This window comes from Ranitomeya variabilis, chromosome 2 (assembly GCF_051348905.1).
Source record: "Ranitomeya variabilis isolate aRanVar5 chromosome 2, aRanVar5.hap1, whole genome shotgun sequence".
Lineage (NCBI taxonomy): Eukaryota > Metazoa > Chordata > Amphibia > Anura > Dendrobatidae > Ranitomeya > Ranitomeya variabilis.
Genome location: NC_135233.1, coordinates 1,107,866,902 through 1,107,893,464, shown reverse-complemented (window position 1 = coordinate 1,107,893,464; position 26,563 = coordinate 1,107,866,902).

Here is a 26,563-nt window from a genome sequence, read left to right as displayed (position 1 = left end):
TTTCTCTTGTTACCCTTGGTAAAATAAAACAAATTGGAGCTGATGTAATTTTTTTGTGAAAAGTTAAATGTTCGTTTGTTTTGTAAACATTCCAAAAATTCCTGTGAAACACCTGAAGGGTTAATAAACTTCTGGAATGTGGTTTTGAGTACCTTGAGGGGTGCAGTTTTTAGAATGGTGTCACACTTGGGTATTTTCTATCATATAGACCCATCAAAGTGACTTCAAATGTGATGTGGTCCCTAAAAAAAATGGTGTTGTAAAAATGAGAAATTGCTGGTCAACTTTTAACCCTTCTAACTCTGTAACAAAATATAATTTTGGTTCCAAAATTGTGCTGATGTAAAGTAGACATGTGGAAAATGTTACTTATTAAGTATTTTATGTGACATATCTCTGTGATTTAAGGGCATCAAAATTCAAAGTTGGAAAATTGCAAAATTTTCTAAATTATTGTTTTTTTTCACAAATAAACGCAGGTAATATCAAAGAAATTTTACCACTATCATGAAACACAATATGTCATGAGAAAACGGTGTCAGAATCACTGGGATCCATAGAAGCGTTCCAGAGTTATAACTTCATAGAGGGACAGTGGTCAGAATTGTAAAAATTGGCCCGGTCATTAACGTGCAAACCACCCTTGGGGGTTAACCTTTTCATGACCTTGGGATTTTCCGTTTTTCCGTGTTCGTTTTTCACTCCCCTCCTTCCCAGAGCCATAACTTTTTTATTTTTCCGTCAATTTGGCCATGTGAGGTCTTATTTTTTGCGGGACGAGTTGTACTTTTGAACAAAACCATTGGTTTTACCATGTCGTGTACTAGAAAACGGGAAAAAAATTCCAAGTGTGGTGAAATTGCAAAAAAAGTGCAGTCCCACACTTGTTTTTTGTTTGGCTTTTTTGCTAGGTTCACTAAATGCTAAAACTGACCTGCCATTATGATTCTCCAGGTCATTACGAGTTCATAGACACCTAACATGACTAGGTTATTCTTTTTATCTAAGTGGTGAAAAAAAATTCCAAACTTTGTTAAAAAAGAAAAAAAAAAATTGTGCCATTTTCCGATATCCGTAGCGTCTCCATTTTTCATGATCTGGGGTCGGTTGAGGGCTTATTTTTTGCGTGCCGAGCTGGCGTTTTCAATGATACCATTTCGGTGCAGATACGTTCTTTTGATCGCCTGTTATTGCATTTTAATGCTATGTCGCGGCGACCAAAAAAACGTAATTCTGGTGTTTCAAATTTTTTTCTCGTTATGCCGTTTAGCGATCAGGTTAATGCTTTTTTTATTGATAGATCGGGCAATTCTGAACGCGGCGATACCAAATATGTGTAGGTTTGATTATTTTTTTATTGATTTATTTTGAATGGGGTGAAAGGGGGGTGATTTAAACTTTTATATTTTTTTTTATTTTTTTCACATTTTTTTTACTTTTGCCATGCTTCAATAGCCTCCATAGGAGGCTAGAAGCTGGCACAACTCGATTGACTCTGCTACATAGCAGCGATCTGATGTTCGCTGCTATGTAGCAGAAATGCAGGTGTGCTGTGAGCGCCGACCACAGGGTGGCGCTCACAGCTGCCGGCGATCAGCCTCTATGGTTACTATTCAGAAGCATCGCTGACCTCCGATCATGTGAGGGGGGTCGGCGATGCGCTCATTTCCGGCCGCCCGGCAAGAAGCGCTGGTTAAATGCCGCTGTCAGCATTTGACAGCGGCATTTAACTAGTTAATAGCGGTGGGTGAATCGCGATTTCACCCGCTGCTATTGCGGGCACATTTCAGCTGTTCAAAACAGCTGACATGTCCTGACTTTGATGCAGGCTCACCGCCTGAGCCCACCTCAAAGTAGGGGATCTGACCTCGGATGTACTATCCCATCCGAGGTCAGAAAGGGGTTAAACACCGAAGGAACTGATCGAGGGATTAATTGTTACGCTCAGTTTAGCTTTTACTTTCAGGATGATATGCCGAAGAGAAAGACAGGGAGATACCCAACTTCTTACAGAATGCCCGCCAGAATTTAGCCAAAAATTGCACCCCCGTCAGACACCACATTCAACAGCACACCATGCAATCATACGAATTGTTGAAGAAAACACTTGGACAAGGTTTCGGCTGAAGGCAAGGCTGTCAAGGGTATAAAATGAGCCTGTTTGGAAAACCTGTCCACCACAACCCACAAGATACCCCAGGAAGGAGGGAGAGATGTAATGAAGTTCAAGGACAAAAGAATCCATGGTCTCTCTGGGGACTGGTAAAGCCACAAATCCATCGGCCGGCAATGAGAGCTCTTGATACGGGCACAGACCCCACACGCAGAAACACATTTCTTAATACAGTTATATGAAAAAGTTTGGGCACCCCTATTAATCTTAAGCTTAATGTTTTATAAAAATTGTTTTTTTTGCAACAGCTATTTCAGTTTCATATATCTAATAACTGTTGGACACAGTAATGTTTCTGCCTTGAAATGAGGTTTATTGTACTAACAGAAAATGTGCAATCTGCATTCAAACAAAATTTGACAGGTGCATAAGTATGGGCACCCTTATCATTTTCTTGTTTTAAATACTCCTACCTACTTTTTACTGACTTACTAAAGCACTTTTTTTTTGTTTTGTAACCTCATTGAGCTTTGAACTTCATAGCCAGGTGTATGCAATCATGAGAAAAGCTACTTAAAGTGGCCACTTGCAAGTTGTTCTCCTGTTTGAATCTCCTCTGAAGAGTGGCATCATGGGCTCCTCAAAACAACTGTCAAATGATCTGAAAACAAAGATTATTCAACATAGTTGTTCAGGGGAAGGATACAAAAAGCGGTCTCAGAGATTTAACCTGTCAATTTCCACTGTGAGGAACATAGTAAGGAAATGGAAGAACACAGGTACAGTTCTTGTTAAGGCCAGAAGTGGCAGACCAAGAAAAACATCAGAAAGGCAGAGAAGAAGAATGGTGAGATCAGTCAAGGACAATCCTCAGACCACCTCTAGAGAGCTGCAGCATCAACTTGCTACAGATGGTGTCACTGTGCATCGGTCAACTATACAACGCACTTTGCACAAGGAGAAGCTGTATGGGAGAGTGATGCGAAAGAAGCCGTTTCTGCAAGCACGCCACAAACAGAGTCGGCTGAGGTATGCAAAAGCACATTTGGAGAAGCCAATTTCTTTTTGGAAGAGGGTCCTGTGGACTAATGAAACCAAGATTGAGTTGTTTGGTCATACAAAAAGGCGTTATGCATGGCGGCAAAAAAACACAGCATTCCAAGAAAAACACGTGCTACCCACAGTAAAATTTGGTGGAGGTTCCATCATGCTTTGGGGCTGTGTGGCCAATGCCGACACCGGGAATCTTGTTAAAGTTGAGGGACGCATGGATTCCTCTCAGTATCAGCAGATTCTTGACAATAATATTCATGAATCAGTGACAAAGTTGAAGTTACGCAGGGGATGGATCTTTCAGCAAGACAATGATCCAAAACACCGCTCCAAATCTACTTAGGCATTCATGCAGAGGAACAATTACACTGTTCTGGAATGGCCATCCCAGTCCCCAGACCTGAATATCATTGAACATCTGTGGGATCATTTGAAGAGGGTTGTCCAAGCTCAGCGACCATCAAACTTAAAGGGGTTGTCCACTACTTTCAATTAACCCCCCAATGTATCCCCCCGGGGCCCCTGATGAATTGTGTAATTACCTTCGGTTTGCCGTTTTCGCCTGTGAGCGGCGCTATTCCGGCGGATGAGTCCGGGTCACGTGACCCCCAGCATGCAGCCGCCGCTTATTTCCGCCGACGTCACGTCAATTTCCAGACTCTGGAAATTGACGTGACGTCAGTAGCAGGCGTGAACCAGCCTCACAGTCAGCAGTCACTCATCAAGAGTGACTGGGCTGTGGGCGGGGCTGGTGGTTGCAGGCCTGTGCTGGGGGCGGGCGGGGCTAGGCAGGGATGTGCGGGCGGGGCTAGGCAGGGATGATTGTGCGGGCGCCGGTGCTGTGCGGTCCGGTGCTGTGTGGGCCGCTGCCGGTGCTGTGCGGGCCGGCGCCGGTGCTCTGCGGTCCGGCGCCGGTGCCGGTGCTGTGCGAGCCGACGCCAGCGCTCTGCGGTCCGGCGCCGGTATGTGCTTGGGTCTGCTGGGGGGGGGGGTGGTCTTTGGGGTGTGTGTGTGTGTCTCTGTGTGCAGGCATTGTCCGATGGGACTACAAGTCCCATCGGGCTCTGCCTGCTACAGTGACAGTGAGTGACACATTAGCCAATGATGGGACAGTAGTAGTCCCATCTTCCGGCTAATGTGTTGAATGTAAAAAAATAAAAATAAATACACATATACAGTACATACATACACACAACACATACCATGTGACAACATGCACCATGCGATATGCAAAAACATGCAACATACGATATGCACCATGCAACAACATGCGACAACATGTGACATGCGGTGAAATGCGCCATGCGATGACATGCGCCATGCGACGACATGCAAGCGACATGCGACGACATGCGCCATGCGATGACATGCAGCAAGCGACATGTGAGAACATGCGACGGCATGCAGCATGCAACGACATGCACCATGCGAAGACATGCGGCGAAATGCGCCATGCGACGACATGCGCCATGCGACAAAATGTGACATGCAATGACATGCAGCAAGCGACATGCGACGACATGCATCATGCGACGACATGAGCCATGCGACGACATGCAGCAAGCGACATGCGACGACATGCGCCATGCGACGACATGCAGCATGCGATGACATGCAGCGACATGCGGCGACATGCGCCATGTGACGAAATGCACCATGCGACATGCGATGACATGCAGCAAGCGCCATGCGACGACATGCGCCATGCGACGACATGCAGCATGTGACATCATGCAACATGCCACATACAGTACATACATTCAGTACATACATACAACATACATACAGTACATACATACATACAGTACATATAACATAGAGTACATACTCACCATCACTTGTCACTTTGTTCCCCGAAGCCTGTGTCATCTGTAAAAAATATTAAAATAATAAACAAACACTATACTCCCTGTCCGCAGAAATCCAATTAAAACGAGTGTCCCTCCACAATCTCCCGTGGAGAGCAGGAGCATCTGCTGATGCGACCGCTCACCAGGGGCCCCAGGAACACAAGGAGGGGAGGAAGGTATCCTTCCACAATGTATTCACCACAAATGTATTCCTACGCCCCTGTGAAAAAATAGTCCCTCGTCTCACTTTATGGCATTGCTGTATGAGAAATTTTCCCACGCAGCTTTTTGCCATAAAGTGAGACTTTGTCCTAAGGTAACCTCTCAGTGATGCACTGCAGGAGCCATTGTCTCCTGTCAGTGTGTCACTGAGGGTCCTATAGAGCAGTGACATCACCCGATGTCACTGTTCTATAGGGGAGATCGTCGTGGGACACTCGTTATTAATTGGACTACGGCAGACAGGGAGTATACGGTTTATTATTTTACGTTTTTTGCAGGCGCTGAAGTATGGTGAAATGAAGAATATTAAAATACTTTTTTCCTAATGTGTGTGTGTTTTATTAACCCTTTATTAGTATTGGATTACTAATGGATAGGCGTCTTATTGACGCCTCTCCATTATTAACCCGGCTTAATGTCACCTTACAATAGCAAGGTGACATTAACCCCTTATTACCCCATATCCCACCGCTACACGGGAGTGGGAAGAGAGGGGCTAAGTGCCGGAATTGACACATCTTACAGATGCGCCATTTCTGGGGCGGCTGCGGACTGGTATTTGTAGCTGGGGGGGACCAATATCCATGGCCCCTCTCTAGGCTATGAATATCAGCCCGCGTTTCTGGCTATAAAATATAGGGGGACCCCACGTCATTTTTTTTTGGGATCCCCCTATTTTAACCCCTTCACCCCCAAGGGTGGTTTGCACGTTAATGACCAGGCCAATTTTTACAATTCTGACCACTGTCCCTTTATGAGGTTATAACTCTGGAACGCTTCAACGGATCTTGGCGATTCTGAGAATGTTTTCTCATGACATATTGTACTTCATGATAGTGGTAAAATTTCTTCTTTGTTTGTTGTTCTTCTGCGTTTATTTGTTAAAAAAACGGATATCTGGCGAAAGTTTTGAAAAGGGTTAAAAATTGACCAGCAATTTCTCATTTTTACAACACCATTTTTTTTCAGGGACCACATCTCATTTGAAGTCATTTTGAGGGGTCTATATGATAGAAAATACCCAAGTGTGACACCATTCTAAAAACTGCACCCCTCAAGGTGCTCAAAACCACATTCAAGAAATTTATTAACCCTTCAGGTGCTTCACAGGAATGTTTAAATAAAAATGAACATTTAACTTTTTTCACACAAAATTTATTTCAGCTCCAATTTGTTTTATTTTACCAAGGGTAAGAGAAGAAATTAGACCACAAAAGTTGTTGTACAATTTGTCCTGAGTACGCTGATACCCCATATGTGGGGGTAAACCATTGTTTGGGCGCAGGCAAGAGCTCGGAAGGAAAGGAGCGCCATTTGACTTTTCAATGCAAAATTGACTGGAATTAAGATGGGACACCATGTCGCGTTTGGAGAGCCCCTGATGTGCCTAAACATTGAAACCCCCCACAAGTGACACCATTTTGGAAAGCAGATCCCTTAAGGAACTTATCTCGATGTGTGTTGAGCACTTTGACCCAACAAGTGCTTCACAGAAGTTTATAATGCAGAGCCATAAAAATAAAAAATCATATTTTTCACAAAAATGATCTTTTCGCCCCCATTTTTTTTATTTTCCCAAGGGTAAGAAAAGAAATTAGACCACAAAAGTTGTTGTGCAATTTGTCCTGAGTACAATTTGCCCCTGATGTGCCTAAACATTAAAACCCCCCACAAGTGACACCATTTTGGAAAGTAGACCCCTAAGGAACTTATCTAGATGTGTTTTGAGAGCTTTGAACCCCCAAGTGTTTCACTAGTTTATAACGCAGAGCCGTGAAAATAAAAATTCCTCTTTTTTTCACAGAAATGATTTTTTAGCCCCCAGCTTTGTATTTTTACAAGGGTAACATAATAAATTGGACCCCAAAGTTGTTGTCCAATTTGTCCTGTGTATGCTGATACCCAATATGTGGGGGTAAACCACTGTTTGGGAACATGGCAGAGCTCGGAAGGGAAGGAGCGCCGTTTGGAATGCAGACTTAGATGGATTGGTCTGCAGGCGTCACGTTGCATTTGCAGAGCCCCTGATGTACCTAACCAGTAGAAACCCCCCACAAGTGACCCCATATTGGAAATTAGACCCCCCAAGGAACTTATCTAGATGTGTTGTGAAAACTTTGAACCCCCAAGTGTTTCACTACAGTTTACAACGCAGAGCCGTGAAAATAAAAAATCTTTTTTTCCCACAAAACTTATTTTTTAGCCCCCAGTTTTGTATTTTCCCAAGGGTAACAGGAGAAATTGGACCCCATAAGATCTTGTCCAATTTGTCCTGAGTACGCCGATACCCCATATGTTGGGGTAAACCCCTGTTTGGGTACACGGGAGAGCTCTGAAGGGAAGGAGCACTGTTTTACTTTTTTAACGCAGAATTGTCTGGAATTGAGATCGGATGCCATGTCCCGTTTGGAGAGCCCCTGATGTGCCTAAAGAGTGGAAACCCCCCAATTATAACTGAAACCCTAATCCAAACACACCCCTTACCCTAATCCCAACGGTAACCCTAACCACACCCCTAACCCTGACACACCCCTAACCCTAATCCCAACCCTATTAACAACCGTAAATGTAATCCAAACCCTAACCCTAACTTTAGCCCCAACCCTAACTGTAACCTTAACCCTAGCCCCAACCCTAGCCCTAACCCAAGCCCTAACCCTAGCAATAACCCTAGCCCTAACCCTAGCAATAACCCTAGCCCTAACCCTAGCCCTAACCCTAGCAATAACCCTAGCCCTAACCCTAGCCCTAACCCTAGCAATAACCCTAGCCCTAACCCTAGCAATAACCCTAGCCCTAACCCTAGCCCTAACCCTAGCAATAACCCTAGCCCTAACCCTAGCAATAACCCTAGCCCTAACCCTAGCCCTAACCCTAATGGGAAAATGGAAATAAATACTTTTTTTTATTTTTCCCTAACTAAGGGGGTTATGAAGGGGGGTTTGATTTACTTTTATAGCGGGTTATTTAGCGGATTTTTATGATTGGCAGCTGTCACACACTGAAAGACGCTTTTTATTGCAAAAAATATTTTTTGCGTTACCACATTTTGAGAGCTATAATTTTTCCATATTTGAGTCCACAGAGTCATGTGAGGTCTTGTTTTTTGCGGGACGAGTTGACGTTTATATTAGTAACATTTTCGGGCACATGACATTTTTTGATTGCTTTTTATTCCGATTTTTGTGAGGCAGAATGATCAAAAACCAGCTATTCATGAATTTCTTTTGGGGGAGGCGTTTATACCGTTCCGCGTTTGGTAAAATTGATAAAGCAGTTTTATTCTTCGGCTCAGTACGATTACAGCGATACCTCATTTATATAATTTTTTTATATTTTGGCGCTTTTATACGATAAAAGCTATTTTATAGAAAAAATAATTATTTTGGTATCGCTTTATTCTCAGGACTATAACTTTTTAAATTTTTTGCTGATGATGCTGTATGGTGGCTCGTTTTTTGCGGGACAAGATGATGTTTTCAGCGGCACCATGGTTATTTATATCTGTCTTTTTGATCGCGTTATTCCACTTTTTGTTCGGCGGTATGGTAATAAAGCGTTGTTTTTTGCCTCGTTTTTTTTTTTTTTCCCTCACGGTGTTCACTGAAGGGGTTAACTAGTGGGGCAGTTTTATAGGTTGGGTCGTTACGGACGCGGCGATACTAAATATGTGTACTTTTATTGTTTGTTTTTTTTATTTAGATAAAGGAATGTATTTATGGGAATAATATATATTTTTTTCTTTATTTAGGAATTTATTTTTTATTTATTTTTTTACACATGTGGAAACATTTTTTTTTTACTTTTTCACTTTGTCCCAGGGGGGGACATTACAGATCGGTGATCTGACAGTGTGCACAGCACTCTGTCAGATCGGCGATCTGCTGTGCAGGGCTGCAGGCTTACCAGCGCACTCGGTAAGCCACCTCCCTCCCTGCAGGACCCGGATGCCGCAGCCATCTTGGATCCGGGACCTGCGGCGAGGAGGGAGGTAGGAGACCCTCGGAGCAACACGATCACATCGCGTTGCTGCGGGGGTCTCAGGGAAGCCCGCAGGGAGCCCCCTCCCTGCGCGATGCTTCCCTATACCGCCGGTACACCGCGATCATGTTTGATCGCGGTGTGCCGGGGGTTAATGTGCCGGGGGCGGTCCATGACCGCTCCTGGCACATAGTGCCGGATGTCAGCTGCGATATGCAGCTGACACCCGGCCGCGATCGGCCGCGCTTCCCCCGTGAGTGCGGCCGATCGCGTATGACGTACTATCCCGTCAGTGGTCATACGGGCCCACCCCACCTCGACGGAATAGTATGTCAGATGTCAGAAAGGGGTTAATAGCCAGTAAAGGCTACTCAGACAGCTGCGGGCTGATATTCATAGCAGGCTACAAATATTGGCCCCCGGCCGTCGGCTTTCCCCTCTGGTGCAGAAAATTTCGCGGGAGCCCACGCCATTTTTTTTTTCTTTTTAACTGAAACATATTGTTCATTAACCCCTTTCTGCCAGCTGACGGAATAGTACGTCAGCTGGCAGTATCCCCCGCTTTGAGGTGGGCTTCGCGGTGAGCCCACTTCAAAGCCGCAACATGTCAGCTGTTTTCAATACAAAAAAAATGTACATGATCGCTAAAAAGCATAGCGAGAAAAAAAAAATCAAAAGACAAAATTACGTTTTTTGGGTCGCCGCGACACTGCATTAAAATGCAATAATGGGCGATCAAAAGAACGTATCTGCACAAAAGTTGTATCATTAAAAATGTCAGCTCGGCGCGCAAAAAATTAGCCCTCACCCGACCCAATATCTCAGAACATATAGACGCTACGGGTATCGGAAAATGGCGCAATTATTATTTTTTTTTTTTAGCAAACTTTGGAATTTTTTTTCACCACTTAGATAAAAAATAACCTAGTCATGTTTGGTGTCTATGAACTCGTAATGACCTGGAGAATCATAATGGCAGCTCAGTTTTATGCTGTGTGCACACGTTGCAGATTTGGGTGCAGAATTTTCTGCACAAAATCTGCATTTCCTTGCAGAAAACGCCGCTTCGTTTTGGATGCATTTTTTTCACGTTTCTTTCATGTTTTTTGCGCGGTTTTGATGCGGGTTTTTTGTGTGGTTTGATGCAGTTCTTGGTGCGTTTTTTGTTGCGTCTTTTGCGTGTTTTTTGTGCGTTTTTGTATGTGTTTTTGAACGCTAAATAAAGATGTATTACTGAACAAAAAAAAACGATTTGTGATGTCATTATTGTCCAACCCACACTCCATTACACACACAGATAGACATATAGATGATAGATGAAATGGATAGACAGAGCTACATATAGATAGATCTATAGATGCATACAGCTATCTATTCATATATCTATCTATTGATAGATGTATGGATAGTGTAGGGTTTGTGTCCACTGTCCGGATTACATCCGAATTAGCTGCAGACTGGATGCTGCGTACTTGTAGTCCCATCGGATGATAACTGCACACACACCCCAAAAGCCCCGCACACATCCGAACAGCCCGCAGACCCCGCACACACCTGAACAGTCCCGCACACATCCCAACAGCCCGCAGACCCCGCACACACCTGAACAGTCCCGCACACATCCGAACAGCCCGCAGACCCCGCACACACCTGAACAGTCCCGCACAGCGCCGCACACATACGAACAGCCCGCAGACCCCGTCCGCACACACATACACGCACACAGTCACCGCCCACACACTTCCCTCATCCTGAACTGCAGCATTTCTCGGACCCACATCCGCATCTAAACTGCAGATCTTTTTTACATCTGCGGTTTTGCTGCGGATGTGCCCGTCTCAATGAAAGTCTATGGGTGCAGAAATGCTGCAGTTTGGCACAAAAGAAGTGACATGCTCCGGAAAAAAAAGCTACGTTTCGGTGCGGCTTTTTCCGCAGCATGTGCACAACAAGTCTGCGGCTCCCATAGACTTACATTGGTTGTGCTCTACACTGCGGATTTGATGCAATTCTGTGCGGTAAAAAACGCTGCGGATCTGCAATCAAATCCGCAGCGTGTGCACAGCCTTAGCATTTAGTGAACCGAGCAAAAAAGCCAAGCAAAAAACTAGTGTGGGATTGCACTTTTTTTGCAATTTCATCGCACTTTCACATTTTCTGTTACACGACATGGTAAAACCAATGGTGTCGGTCAAAAGTAGAACTTGTCCCGCCAAAGATAAGCCCTCACATGGCCATATTGATGGAAAAATTATGGCTCTGGAAAGAAGGGGAGCGATAAACGAAAACAAAAAAGCTCCAGGGGTGAAGGGGTTTAGAAACATGGATATGGACATAGCTATGGAAATAGACATAGATATATCTGTATGTATTCATCTATCTATTTGTTATCTATCTATCTATCTATTATCTATCTATTATCTATCTATCTATTATTTATCTATTATCTATCTATCTATCTATTATTTATCTATCTATCTATCTATCTATCTATCTATCCGTGTGTAATGGAGGGTGGGTTGGACAGAAATGACATCACAAATCTTTTTGAAGATAGAGGAGGGAGGGGTTGGGGTGTGCCAGGTGCAGAGTTACAGGCGAGTGCAATGCATCATGGAACTTGTAGTATTAGAGCTCAGTAAGTCAGGAGAAAGGAAGTTGTCGATTACCCCCATGAGAGCTGGATCCAGCACTGAAGATGTGCTGCTACAGCATGATAAAAGGTAATATTGCTAAAATAAACACAGTAGATGTTTTCAGTGGCACATAATAGCAAGATTTATGAAAAAAAAAAGTTTATTGTAGTGGACAACTTCTTTAACTGTACTGGAATTGTTTTGTAAAGAGGAATGGTCAAAAATACCTTCATCCAGGATCCAGGAACTCATTAAAAGCTACAGGAAGCAACTAGAGGCTGTTATTTTTGCAAAAGGAGGATCTACTAAATATTAATGTCACTTTTCTGGTGAGGTGCCCATACTTATGCACCTGTCATTTTGTTTGAATGCAGATTGCACATTTTCTGTTAGTACAATAAACCTCATTTCAAGGCAGAAACATTACTGTGTCCAACAGTTATTAGATATATGACACTGAAATAGCTGTTGCAAAAAAAACAATTTTTATAAAACATTAAGCTTAAGATTAATAGGGGTGTCCAAACTTTTTCATATAACTGTATCAGAACCCATTGAGGGCCACCAAAAAACTCTTGCCACTGCTTCACGTGTGGCCAAAATAACCGGATGAGCACTCAGCTTAGACTCATGAAATTCCTGCAGGAGCCTAAACCGAAACTGCTCAGGAACAAATAATTTACCTTCCAGTTTGGATGTTGGAGCAAAGGACTGGGCCCCCACAATCTCCTGCTCCAGCTCAGAGAGGCCTGCCACTACCACACCAGGATGAAGAATGGAGGACGGCGGTTCGGGGGTGGACACTGGCTCAAAACTACGTGACAAGGCATCCGCTTTAACATTTTTGGACCCTCGATTAAATGTGATAGAGGATTTGAATCGCGAAAAAAAAGCGACCAACGGGCTTGCCTGGTAGTCATCATTTTGGTGGACTCGATATATGCTAAATTCTTGTGATCCGTGATCAGAGTGAGGAGATGAGCCGCCCTGTTGTGAAATTGGATTTTGGGCTCCCCCGGTGGCCACTGGTGGAATTGAACTGGTGTGCATCATCCCCTCTGTTCACCTGTTCCCATTAGGATGTGGGAGTCGCTATTTAGCCTTGCTCCTCTGTCACTTCCATGCCGGTCAACATTGTAATCAGAAGCCTTTCTGTGCATGTTCCTGCTGCTAGACAACTTCCAGCTAAGTTGGACTTTAGTCCTCGTTTGTTTTTTGCATTTTGTTCCAGTTCACAGCTGTAGTTTCGTTTCTGTGTCTGGAAAGCTCTTGTGATCTGAAATTGCCACTCTGATGTTATGAGTTAATACTAGAGTCTTAAAGTAATTTCAGGATGGTATTTTGATAGGGTTTTCAGCTGACCATGAAAGTGCCCTTTCTGTCTTCCTGCTATCTAGTAAGCGGACCTCAATTTTGCTAAACCTATTTTCATACTACGTTTGTCATTTCATCTAAAATCACCGCCAATATATGTGGGGGCCTCTGTCTGCCTTTCGGGGAAATTTCTCTAGAGGTGAGCCAGGACTGTATTTTCCTCTGCCAGGATTAGTTAGTCCTCCGGCCGGCGCTGGGCGTCTAGGGATAAAACGCAGGCAAACGCTACCCGGCTACTGTTAGTTGTGCGGCAGGTGTAGTTCATGGTCAGTTTAGTTTCCATCCTTCCAAGAGCTAGTTCTTATGTTTGCTGGGCTATGTTCTCTTGCCATTGAGAACCATAACAGATTGACCGGCCCAAAAAAGGGTTAAATTAATTGACAGAGAAAGGAGAGAAAAGAGAAGTCTGCTGAAGATTTTTTTTTTTTTTTTTTTCCCTTCAGTTCTAAGTGTGCTTGTAATTGAATCTCTTGCAAGTCTGCCTATATTGCAGCCTTTCTCTCTCTCTCTCTCCTTCTAATCCTGGAATGGCTCTGTGTTCACCTGTTTAAAATGGATATTCAGAGTTTAGCTGCAGGTTTGAATAATCTCACCACGAAAGTTCAAAATTTACAAGATTTTGTTATTCATGTTCCTATATCTGAACCTAGAATTCCTTTGCCTGAATTTTTCTCAGGGAATAGATCTTGCTTTCAAAATTTCAAAGATAATTGCAAGTTGTTTTTGTCCCTGAAATCTCGCTCTGCTGGAGATCCTGCTCAGCAGGTCAGGATTGTGATTTCCTTGCTCCGGGGCGACCCTCAGGATTGGGCTTTTGCATTGGCTCCAGGGGATCCTGCGTTGCTCAATGTGGATGCGTTTTTTCTGGCCTTGGGGTTGCTTTATGAGGAACCCCAGTCAGAACTTCAGGCGGAAAAGGCCTTGATGTCCCTATCTCAGGGGCAAGACGAAGCTGAAATATACTGCCAGAAATTTCGTAAATGGGCTGTGCTTACTCAGTGGAATGAGTGCGCCCTGGCGGCGAATTTCAGAGAGGGTCTCTCTGATGCCATTAAGGATGTTATGGTGGGGTTCCCTGTGCCTGCGGGTCTGAATGAGTCCATGACAATGGCTATCCAGATCGATAGGCGTCTGCGGGAGCGCAAACCTGTGCACCATTTGGCGGTGTCTACTGAGAAGACGCCAGAGAATATGCAATGTGATAGAATTCTGTCCAGAAGTGAACGGCAGAATTTTAGATGAAAAAATGGGTTGTGCTTCTATTGCGGTGATTCAACTCACGTTATATCAGCATGCTCTAAGCGTACTAAGAAGCTTGATAAGTCTGTTTCAATTGGCACTTTACAGTCTAAGTTTATTCTATCTGTGACCCTGATTTGTTCTTTATCATCTATTACCGCGGATGCCTATGTCGACTCTGGCGCCGTTTTGAGTCTTATGGATTGGTCCTTTGCCAAACGCTGTGGGTATGATTTGGAGCCTCTTGAAACTCCTATACCCCTGAAGGGGATTGACTCCACCCCATTGGCTAGCAATAAACCACAATACTGGACACAAGTAACTATGCGGATTAATCCGGATCACCAGGAGATTATTCGCTTTCTTGTGCTGTATAACCTACATGATGTGTTGGTGCTTGGATTGCCATGGCTGCAATCTCATAACCCAGTCCTTGACTGGAAAGCTATGTCTGTGTTAAGCTGGGGATGTAAGGGGACGCATGGGGACGTACCTGTGGTTTCCATTTCATCATCTATTCCCTCTGAGATTCCTGAATTCTTGACTGAATATCGTGACGTTTTTGAAGAACCTAAGCTTGGTTCATTACCTCCGCACCGGGAGTGCGATTGTGCCATAGATTTGATTCCGGGTAGTAAATACCCTAAGGGTCGTTTATTTAATCTGTCTGTGCCTGAACATGCTGCTATGCGAGAATATATAAAGGAGTCCTTGGAAAAGGGACATATTCGTCCTTCATCATCTCCCTTAGGAGCCGTTTTTTTCTTTGTGGCTAAGAAAGATGGCTCTTTGAGGCCGTGTATTGATTATCGGCTTTTGAATAAAATCACGGTTAAATATCAATATCCGTTGCCACTGCTGACTGATTTGTTTGCTCGCATAAAGGGGGCCAAGTGGTTCTCTAAGATAGATCTTCGTGGGGCGTATAATTTGGTGCGAATTAAGCAGGGAGATGAGTGGAAAACCGCATTTAATACGCCCGAGGGCCACTTTGAGTATTTGGTGATGCCTTTTGGTCTTTCAAATGCCCCTTCAGTCTTTCAGTCCTTTATGCATGACATTTTCCGTGATTATTTGGATAGATTTATGATTGTGTATCTGGATGATATTTTGATTTTTTCGGATGACTGGGACTCTCATGTCCAGCAGCTCAGGAGGGTTTTTCAGGTTTTGCGGTCCAATTCCTTGTGTGTGAAGGGTTCTAAGTGCGTTTTTGGGGTTCAAAAGATTTCCTTTTTGGGATATATTTTTTCCCCCTCTTCCATCGAGATGGATCCTGTCAAGGTTCAGGCTATTTGTGATTGGACGCAACCCTCTTCTCTTAAGAGTCTTCAGAAATTTTTGGGCTTTGCTAACTTTTATCGTCGATTTATTGCTGGTTTTTCTGATGTTGTTAAACCATTGACTGATTTGACTAAGAAGGGTGCTGATGTTGCTGATTGGTCCCCTGCTGCTGTGGAGGCCTTTCGGGAGCTTAAGCGCCGCTTTTCTTCCGCCCCTGTGTTGCGTCAACCTGATGTTGCTCTTCCTTTTCAGGTTGAGGTCGACGCTTCTGAAATCGGAGCTGGGGCGGTTTTGTCGCAGAGAAGTTCCGATTGCTCCGTGATGAGACCTTGTGCTTTTTTCTCGCGTAAATTTTCGCCCGCCGAGCGGAATTATGATGTTGGGAATCGGGAGCTTTTGGCCATGAAGTGGGCTTTTGAGGAGTGGCGTCATTGGCTTGAGGGGGCTAGACATCAGGTGGTGGTATTGACTGACCACAAAAATTTAATTTATCTTGAGTCCGCCAGACGCCTGAATCCTAGACAGGCGCGCTGGTCGTTGTTTTTCTCTCGGTTTAATTTTGTGGTGTCCTACCTGCCGGGTTCTAAGAATGTTAAGGCGGATGCCCTTTCTAGGAGTTTTGAGCCTGACTCCCCTGGTAATTCTGAACCTACAGGTATCCTTAAGGATGGAGTGATATTGTCTGCCGTTTCTCCAGACCTGCGGCGGGCCTTGCAGGAGTTTCAGGCGGATAGACCTGATCGTTGCCCACCTGGTAGACTGTTTGTTCCTGATGATTGGACCAGTAAAGTCATTTCTGAGGTTCATTCTTCTGCGTTGGCAGGTCATCCTGGAATCTTTGGTACCAGGGATTTGGTGGCAAGGTCCTTCTGGTGGCCTTCCCTGTCTCGAGATGTGCGAGGCTTCGTGCAGTCTTGTGACGTTTGTGCTCGGGCCAAGCCTTGTTGTTCTCGGGCTAGTGGATTGTTGTTGCCCTTGCCTATTCCGAAGAGGCCCTGGATGCACATCTCGATGGATTTTATTTCGGATCTTCCTGTTTCTCAGAAGATGTCTGTCATTTGGGTGGTGTGTGATCGTTTCTCTAAGATGGTCCATTTGGTTCCCTTGCCTAAGTTGCCTTCTTCTTCCGAGTTGGTTCCTCTGTTTTTTCAAAATGTGGTCCGTTTGCATGGTATTCCGGAGAATATCGTTTCTGACAGAGGTACCCAATTCGTGTCTAGATTTTGGCGAGCATTCTGTGCTAGGATGGGCATAGATTTGTCTTTCTCGTCTGCTTTCCATCCTCAGACTAATGGCCAGACCGAGCGGACGAATCAGACCTTGGAGACATATTTGAGGTGTTTTGTGTCTGCAGATCAGGATGATTGGGTTGCTTTTTTGCCTTTAGCGGAGTTTGCCCTCAATAATCGGGCCAGCTCTGCCACCTTGGTGTCTCCCTTTTTCTGTAATTCGGGGTTTCATCCTCGATTTTCTTCTGGTCAGGTGGAATCTTCGGATTGTCCTGGAGTGGATGCTGTGGTGGAGAGGTTGCATCAGATTTGGGGGCAGGTAGTGGACAATTTGAAGCTGTCCCAGGAGAAGACTCAGCTTTTTGCCAACCGCCGGCGTCGGGTTGGTCCTCGGCTTTGTGTTGGGGACTTGGTGTGGTTGTCTTCTCGTTTTGTCCCTATGAGGGTTTCTTCTCCCAAGTTTAAGCCTCGGTTCATCGGCCCGTACAGGATATTGGAGATTCTTAACCCTGTGTCCTTCCGTTTGGACCTCCCTGCATCTTTTTCTATTCATAATGTTTTTCATCGGTCATTGTTGCGCAGGTATGAGGTACCGGTTGTGCCTTCCGTTGAGCCTCCTGCTCCGGTGTTGGTTGAGGGCGAGTTGGAGTACGTTGTGGAAAAAATCTTGGACTCCCGTGTTTCCAGACGGAAACTCCAGTATCTGGTCAAATGGAAGGGATACGGTCAGGAGGATAATTCTTGGGTGACTGCCTCTGATGTTCATGCCTCCGATCTGGTCCGTGCCTTTCATAGGGCTCATCCTGATCGCCCTGGTGGTTCTGGTGAGGGTTCGGTGCCCCCTCCTTGAGGGGGGGGTACTGTTGTGAAATTGGATTTTGGGCTCCCCCGGTGGCCACTGGTGGAATTGAACTGGTGTGCATCATCCCCTCTGTTCACCTGTTCCCATCAGGATGTGGGAGTCGCTATTTAGCCTTGCTCCTCTGTCACTTCCATGCCGGTCAACATTGTAATCAGAAGCCTTTCTGTGCATGTTCCTGCTGCTAGACAACTTCCAGCTAAGTTGGACTTTAGTCCTCGTTTGTTTTTTGCATTTTGTTCCAGTTCACAGCTGTAGTTTCGTTTCTGTGTCTGGAAAGCTCTTGTGATCTGAAATTGCCACTCTGATGTTATGAGTTAATACTAGAGTCTTAAAGTAATTTCAGGATGGTATTTTGATAGGGTTTTCAGCTGACCATGAAAGTGCCCTTTCTGTCTTCCTGCTATCTAGTAAGCGGACCTCAATTTTGCTAAACCTATTTTCATACTACGTTTGTCATTTCATCTAAAATCACCGCCAATATATGTGGGGGCCTCTGTCTGCCTTTCGGGGAAATTTCTCTAGAGGTGAGCCAGGACTGTATTTTCCTCTGCCAGGATTAGTTAGTCCTCCGGCCGGCGCTGGGCGTCTAGGGATAAAACGCAGGCAAACGCTACCCGGCTACTGTTAGTTGTGCGGCAGGTGTAGTTCATGGTCAGTTTAGTTTCCATCCTTCCAAGAGCTAGTTCTTATGTTTGCTGGGCTATGTTCTCTTGCCATTGAGAACCATAACACCGCCCCCTCCAAAAAATGCCTCATTCAGCAGGGGAATCATTCAGTGGAGACCTAAAGCTCTGAATTCCGCAGGTAGGCAACTGATACCACAGGAAAGGACCCAGCTGTTAGAAGCCAATTTTGCAAAGGTCTTACTGAAAGGTTAAAAGATGCTTTGGCAGTGCATGAAACTCCAGTTATTGGAGGCTGCCATGCAATTGGCTATACGAGTGGATAGACGCCTGCGGGATAGATGGGTAAGACCACCTAATGCGGAGTCCTCTCTCCAGGACAATACCCGTGTTGGGGAAGAAGGTCCGGGGGTGAACCTATACTTGTGGAGTTAGCGGGACCCATGCAGTTAGAACGTGCATCTGCGTCGTATGTCTCCCCTGACACTCACAAGAAAAAGGGCGTGTGTTTTTTTGTGGGAGAAAGGGACATTTTATTGTGGCCTGTTCACTGATTTTTAAAAAGAGACTTGTTTAACCTTTGGGAGCCTGCAGTTTGATAATCAAGGGGTATGTTCATCTCATCTAACCAGGGATTCAAGCTTGAGGAGGATAATTTGCATATTCCAGGTGCCTTCTGGGAAAAGCGAAGAGTCTACCTCAGCAAGAAGATCGTTGGGTACAGCCGGGACCAGCTGCTTGGAAAGCATCACTGTTGTGAATTCCGCTCTTGGGCTCCCTCTGGTGGTTGTAAGTGGCACTTTTGTGAGTTCTGCTCTTGGGCTCCCTCCGGTGGTTTTAAGTGGTACGGCTGCTCCTTGGATTTAGCAGTCTGCAGCTGCTTCCACTGATCGTCTATTCTGGCTCGGCTATATAGCCTGGCTCTATCCTTCAGCCAGTGCCAGTTGTCAATGGTTCCTGCTTGGATTCACATCTCTGCTTGGATTTCCCTGATATTCTGACCAGTTTAGCAAAGATAAGTCCTTGCTTGTTCTTTTGCTGTCCACATATTGTGGACTTAATCGTTCTGCACATTCTATGTTTTTTCTTGTCCAGCTTGTCACTATGGATTTATTCAGTTAAGCTGGAAGCTCTGGGTAGCAGATTTACCCTTCACACCTTTAGTCAGCTGTGGAGATAATTTGTAAACTCTGTGGTGGATGTTTCTAGTTTTTAATACTGACCGCACAGCATTCTGTCCTGTTCTATCTATCTAGCTAGATTGGCCTCCTTTGCTACATCCTGGTTTCATTCTGCGTATGTCATTTCCCTCTCCACTACAGTCAATATTTGTGGGGGGCTGCCTATCCTTTGGGAATTTTCTCTGAGGCAAGATAGCTTTCCTGTTTCCATCTTTAGGGGTAGTTAGTCCTCCGGCTGTGACGAGGTGTCTAGGGAGTGACAGGAACATCCCACGGCTACTTCTAGTGTTGTGCTAAGCTCAGGAACTGCGGTTAGTACAGGTACCACCTCCTCCAGAGCTCGTCCCATGTTGCTCCTAAACCACCAGTTCATAACAGTACAACTGGCCAAAAATGAATTAAATGCATCTCAAAAGAAGGAAAAAAAAGTTCTGAGCCATTTTTTTTTGCAGTCTGTTTTGTCTTTTTTTTCCTCTTAATCTCTGGGTGGTTCAGGATTTTGGCGCTGGCATGGATGTTCAGGGTTTATTTTCTCGTGTGGATCAACTTGCTGTAAGAGTGCAGAGTATCCAAGATTATGTTGTCCAGACTCCGGCTTTAGAGCCTAGAATTCCAACTCCTGATTTGTTTTTTGGGGACAGATCCAAGTTTTTGAACTTTAAAAATAACTGCAAATTGTTTTTTGCTTTGAGACCCCGTTCCTCTGGTGATCCCATTCAGCAGGCTAGAGTCGTCATCTCTCTGCTGCGTGGTGACCCTCAGGACTGGGCATTCTCCCTTTAATCAGTGGATCCGGCATTGCTTAATGTAGACACATTTTTTCAAGCGCTCGGATTATTGTATGACGAACCTAACTCTGTGGATCATGCAGAAAAAACCTTGTTGGCCCTGTGTCAGGGTCAGGAAGCGGCAGAATTATACTGCCAGAAATTTAGAAAATGGTCTGTGCTCACTAAATGGAATGAGGAGGCTCTGGCAGCAATTTTCAGAAAGGGTCTTTCTGAAGCCCTTAAAGATGTTATGGTGGGGTTCCCCACGCCTACTGGTTTGAGCGAAACTATGTCTCTAGCCATTCAGATTGATCGGCGCCTGCGCGAGCGCAAAGTCGTGCACCATATGGCAGTATCCTCTGAGCAGAGTCCTGAGCCTATGCAATGTGATAGGATTTTGACTAGAGCAGAACGGCAGGGATTCAGACGCCAGAATAGGCTGTGTTTTTACTGTGGTGATTCTGCTCATGTTATTTCTGATTGCCCTAAGCGTACTAAGAGGGTCGCTAGGTCTGTTACCATCAGTACTGTACAGCCTAAATTTCTCTTATCTGTGACCCTGATTTGCTCATCATCGTCCTTTTCTGTCATGGCATTTGTGGATTCAGGCGCTGCCTTGAACTTAATGGACTTGGAATTCGCCAGGCGCTGTGGTTTTTCCTTGCAGCCTTTGCAGAGCCCTATTCGTTTGAGGGGGATTGATGCTACGCCATTGGCCAAGAATAAACCTTAGTATTGGACTCAGCTGACCATGTGCATGGCTCCAGCACATCAGGAAGATTGCCATTTTCTGGTGTTGCATAATTTGCATGATGTTGTTGTACTGGGTTTTCCATGGTTACAGGTACATAATCCCGTGCTGGATTGGAAATCTATGTCTGTGACTAGTTGGGGTTGTCAAGGGATACATAGTGACGTTCCTTTGATTTCCTCTTCCCCCTCTTCTGAAGTTCCTGAGTTTTTGTCGGATTTTCAGGATGTATTTGATGAGCCCAAGTCCAGTTCCCTTCCTCCACATAGGGACTGTGATTGTGCTATTAATTTGATTCCTGGCTGTAAGTTCCCTAAGGGCCAACTTTTCAATCTGTCTGTCCCAGAGCATGCCGCCATGCGGAGTTATGTTAAGGAGTCTTTGGAGAAGGGGCAAATTTGGCCGTCTCCATCACCATTGGGAGCGGGATTCTTTTTTGTTGCCAAGAAGGATGGCTCCTTGAGACCCTGTATTGATTATCGCCTTCTTAATAAGATCACGGTCAAAATCCAATACCCCTTACCTTTGCTTTCTGATTTGTTTGCTCGGATTAAGGGGGCTGGTTGGTTTACTAAGATTGACCTTCGAGGGGCATATAATCTTGTTCGTATTAAACAGGGTGACAAATGGAAAACTGCATTTAATATGCCCGAAGGCCATTTTGAATACCTTGTGATGCCTTTCAGGCTCTCTAATGCTCCTTCTGTATTTCAGTCCTTCATGCATGATATTTTCCGCAATTATCTTGATAAATTCATTATTGTGTATTTGGATGATATTTTGATTTTTTCCGATGATTGGGAGTCTCATGTGAAGCAGGTCAGGATGGTATTCCAGATCCTTCGTGATAATGCTTTATTTGTGAAGGGGTCTAAGTGCCTATTTGGAGTTCAGAAGGTCTCTTTTTTGGGTTTTATTTTTTCTCACTCGTCTATAGAAATGGATCCTGTTAAGGTCCAAGCCATTCATGACTGGATTCAACCCACATCTGTGAAGAGCCTACAGAAATTTTTGGGCTTTGCTAATTTTTATCGCCGTTTCATTGCCAACTTTTCCAGTGTGGTTAAGCCCCTGACCGATTTGACGAAGAAAGGCGCTGATGTGACGAATTGGTCCTCTGCGGCTGTTGAGGCCTTTCAGGAGCTTATACACCGATTTACTTCTGCCCCTGTGTTGCGTCAGCCGGATGTTTCTCTTCCTTTTCAGGTTGAGGTTGACGCTTCCGAGATTGGGGCAGGGGCCGTTTTGTCTCAGAGGAGCTCTGATGGTTCTTTGATGAAACCGTGTGCTTTTTTTTCCAGAAAGTTTTCGCCTGCGGAGCGGAATTATGATGTCGGCAATCGAGAGTTGTTGGCTATGAAGTGGGCATTTGAGGAGTGGTGACATTGGCTTGAGGGAGCCAAGCACCGCATTGTGGTCTTGACCGATCACAAGAATCTGATTTACCTCGAGTCGGCCAAGCGGCTGAACCCTAGACAGGCTCGATGGTCCCTGTTTTTCTCCCGTTTTGATTTTGTGGTCTCGTATCTTCCGGGATCTAAGAATGTTAAGGCTGATGCCCTCTCTAGGAGTTTTTTGCCTGATTCTCCTGGAGTCCTTGAGCCGGTTGGCATTCTTAAGGAAGGGGTGATTCTTTCTGCCATCTCCCCTGATTTACGGCGGGTGCTTCAGGAATTTCAGGTTGATAAACCTGACCGCTGTCCAGTGGGGAAGCTGTTTGTTCCTGATAGATGGACAAGTAAGGTAATTTCTGAGGTTCATTGATCAGTGTTGGCTGGTCATCCTGGGATTTTTGGTACCAGAGATTTGGTTGCTAGGTCCTTTTGGTGGCCTTCCTTGTCGCGGGATGTGCGTTCTTTTGTGCAGTCCTGTGGGACTTGTGCACGGGCCAAGCCTTGCTGTTCCCGCGCTAGTGGGTTGCTTTTGCCTTTGCCGGTCCCTGAGAGGCCTTGGACGCATATTTCCATGAATTTTATTTCGGATCTTCCTGTTTCCCAGAAGATGTTTGTTATCTGGGTGGTTTGTGAACGGTGTTATGATCCTTAGTGGTTGAGGATCACAAATTACTCCAGCTAAGTTACAAACATAGGACAAGCTCTAGGGAGGTGGCAAACTGGACTGACGGCAAAACTGAACCTATCCAAACACACTAGAAGTAGCCGGTGAACGTGCCTAAAAATCCTAAACGGCTCGAGCCAGCCTGAGGAACTAACTACCCCTAGAGAGAAAGAAAGACCTCTCTTGCCTCCAGAGAAATAATCCCCAAAGATATAGAAGCCCCCAACAAATAATAACGGTGAGGTAAGAGGAAGGCACATACACAGGGGTGAAAACAGATACAGCAAATGAGGCCCACTAATACTAGATAGCAGAAAATAGTAAAGGGGTCTGTGCAGTCAGTAAAAAACCCTTACAAAATATCCACACTGAGATTTCAAGAACCCCCGCACCAACTAACGGTGTGGGGGGAGAAACTCAGTCCCCTAGAGCAACCAGCAAGCGAGGAGATCACATCTTAGCAAGCTGGACAAGAAACATGATGATGCTGATAATCAAAAAATGAACGGACAAAAACTTAGCTTATCTTGGAGAGGCTGGGAGTAAGGTAATCACAAGGAATCTGAAGAGCACTGAATACATTGATAGCAGGCAAGGAACTGAGTATCCAGGTGAGCTAAATAGGAAACCAACCAAGGATAACGAACCAGTTGATGCAGCCAACCTGCAGAAAGACAACACTACACAGTACCGCTTGTGACCACTAGAGGGAGCCTAAAAATAGAGTTCAGAACAGTACCCCCCCTTAAGGAGGGGTCACCGAACCCTCATCAAGACCCCCAGGGCGATCAGGATGAGCCACGTGGAAGGCACGAACCAAATCGGCTGCATGAACATCAGAGGCGACAACCCAGGAATTATCCTCCTGACCATAGCCCTTCCACTTCACCAAATACTGAAGCCTCCGTCTAGAGATACGAGAATCCAAAATCTTCTCCACCACGTACTCCAATTCTCCCTCGACCAGCACCGGAGCAGGAGGCTCAACAGAAGGAACCACAGGTACCAAATACCTCCGCAATAAAGACCTATGGAACACATTATGAATGGCAAACGATGCTGGGAGATCCAAACGAAAAGACACCGGGTTAAGGATTTCCAAGATCTTATAAGGACCGATGAAGCGAGGCTTGAATTTAGGAGAGGAGACCTTCATAGGAACAAACCGAGAAGACAGCCACACCAAATCCCCAACACGAAGTCGGGGACCCACACCGCGGCGGCGGTTGGCAAAGCGCTGAGCCTTCTCCTGTGACAACCTCAAGTTGTCCACCACATGGTTCCAAATCTGCTGCAACCTATCCACCACAGAATCCACCCCAGGACAGTCAGAAGACTCAACCTGACCCGAGGAAAAACGAGGATGGAAACCAGAATTGCAGAAAAAAGGCGAAACCAAAGTAGCAGAACTAGCCCGATTATCAAGGGCAAACTCGGCCAATGGCAAAAAAGTCACCCAATCATCCTGATCAGCAGAAACAAAACATCTCAAATAAGTTTCCAACGTCTGATTAGTTCGCTCGGTTTGGCCATTAGTCTGAGGATGGAAGGCCGACGAAAAAGATAAATCAATGCCCATCTTAGCACAAAAAGTCCGCCAAAACCTGGACACAAACTGGGATCCTCTATCAGACACAATATTTTCAGGAATGCCGTGCAAGCGAACCACATTCTGAAAAAATAGAGGAACCAAATCGGAGGAGGAAGGCAACTTAGGCAAGGGCACCAAATGGACCATCTTGGAAAAACGATCACACACCACCCAGATGACAGACATTTTCTGAAATACTGGAAGATCCAAAATAAAATCCATGGAAATGTGCGTCCAAGGCCTTTTCGGGACAGGCAAAGGCAAAAGCAAACCGCTGGCACGAGAACAGCAAGGCTTAGCCCGAGCACAAATCCCACAAGACTGCACAAAGGAACGCACATCCCGCGACAAGGAAGGCCACCAGAAGGACCTAGCCACCAAATCTCTGGTACCAAAAATCCCAGGATGACCCGCCAACACCGAAGAATGAACCTCGGAAATAACTCTGCTGGTCCATCTATCCGGGACAAACAGTCTCTCTGGTGGACAACGGTCAGGTCTATCCGCCTGAAATTTCTGCAGCACTCGTCGCAAATCTGGGGAAATGGCAGACAAAATCACTCCCTCTCTCAGAATACCAGCCGGCTCAGAAACTCCCGGAGAGTCAGGCACAAAACTCCTAGAAAGTGCATCAGCCTTCACGTTCTTCGAACCAGGCAGGTATGAGACCACGAAGTTGAAACGGGAGAAAAACAGCGACCAACGAGCCTGTCTAGGATTCAGGCGCTTGGCAGATTCGAGGTAAATCAGGTTTTTGTGATCAGTCAAGACCACCACACGATGTTTAGCTCCTTCGAGCCAATGTCGCCACTCCTCAAATGCCCACTTCATAGCCAACAACTCCCGATTACCAACATCATAATTCCGCTCGGCAGGCGATAACTTTCTTGAAAAGAAAGCACATGGCTTCATCACAGAGCCATCAGAGCTTCTCTGCGACAAAACAGCCCCTGCTCCAATCTCAGAAGCATCAACCTCGACCTGGAAGGGGAGAGAGACATCTGGTTGACATAAGACTGGAGCTGAAGAAAACCGGTGCTTCAGTTCCCGAAAGGCCTCCACGGCCGCAGGAGACCAATTAGTCACATCAGAACCCTTCTTAGTCAAATCCGTCAAAGGTTTAACCACGCTAGAAAAATTAGCGATGAAACGACGATAAAAATTAGCAAAACCCAAGAACTTCTGAAGACTCTTAACATACGTAGGCTGAGTCCAGTCATGAATAGCCTGGACCTTGACTGGGTCCATCTCCACAATAGAAGGAGAAAAAATAAAACCCAAAAAGGAGACCTTCTGTACTCCAAAAAGGCATTTTGAGCCCTTCACATATAAAGCATTAGCACGCAGGACCTGAAACACCATCCTGACCTGCTTCACATGGGACTCCCAATCATCAGAAAAGACCAAAATGTCATCCAGATAAACAATCATAAATTTATCCAGATATTCTCGGAAGATGTCATGCATGAAGGACTGAAACACAGAAGGAGCATTAGAGAGTCCAAAAGGCATCACTAAGTACTCAAAATGGCCTTCGGGCGTATTAAATGCTGTTTTCCATTCATCTCCCTGCTTAATGCGCACAAGGTTATACGCACCACGGAGATCTATCTTAGTGAACCAACTGGCCCCCTTAATCCGAGCAAACAAATAAGACAATAGTGGCAAAGGATACTGAAATTTGACTGTGATTTTATTCAGAAGACGATAATCTATACAAGGTCTCAAAGAACCGTCCTTCTTGGC